The sequence below is a fragment of the Pangasianodon hypophthalmus genome, chromosome 20, assembly GCF_027358585.1.
Source record: "Pangasianodon hypophthalmus isolate fPanHyp1 chromosome 20, fPanHyp1.pri, whole genome shotgun sequence".
Taxonomy (NCBI): Eukaryota; Metazoa; Chordata; class Actinopteri; order Siluriformes; family Pangasiidae; genus Pangasianodon; species Pangasianodon hypophthalmus.
The window spans coordinates 696,475-697,322 of record NC_069729.1 but is presented as its reverse complement, the minus strand read 5'-3'; positions in this window follow the sequence as shown (position 1 = coordinate 697,322).

Below are 848 nucleotides of genomic sequence, written 5' to 3'. Positions count from 1 at the left end.
TTAAATCTAATTATTAATCATTCCATTAAAGTTGTTAGCGTCAACACGATGGGCAGAAATGTGACATGTGAGGTGTTCAATAAGAAAAAACAAACACACAACGGTATACGATACGAATTTACACCATATGAGATACGCATCACAGTATTAAAGCATGCTTTGATAACTTCTGATGAACAATGACTTTAATTATATTCCTATATATATATATATCTTTGTTTTAAGATCCGGACAGTGACTCTGGCTCGGTCAGGGTTCTACCAGCACTCACGGTACCTGCGGTACTGTGCCAGGAACCTCGAACACACACTGCCTGGATGTGAGGAGTGTGTAAAAGGTTAACACTGAGGTTCAGCCATGCAGAGCTCATCCCCAAGCTTTCACACTCCGTGTCAACAGACCCGCAGTGGAGCTGTCATGGTGGCACCCGTGCGCCCCCTACAGGCCAAATACTAACACTTCAGTTTATTACATGTAGTCATGGCACAGGAGAGCAATCATCATGCAAGCAGTGATTATGTGAGTCATTGCTCCTGAAATATCTAACACACTCATCTGTGTGCACCATCATCCACTGAAAATAATCTAACTGCAGTTAGAAATAAACATCCAGTGAAACCTGTGTCATGCTTTCAATCGCTCGGAGGCAGAAAGCACATCAGCAAGTCTGTGTGCGACACGCACATTTAGTGTACCATGCTAACCTGGTGGCCATAAACTTCCAGTAACTGTTAGCTACATTAGCCTTTCAGCTATAATTTAAATCTTAAAAAATAAGAGCAAAATTTACACACTGCCTAATTGACTACATTTGGCCAAAAATGAATCTCTGAATCAAAATGTTTTGA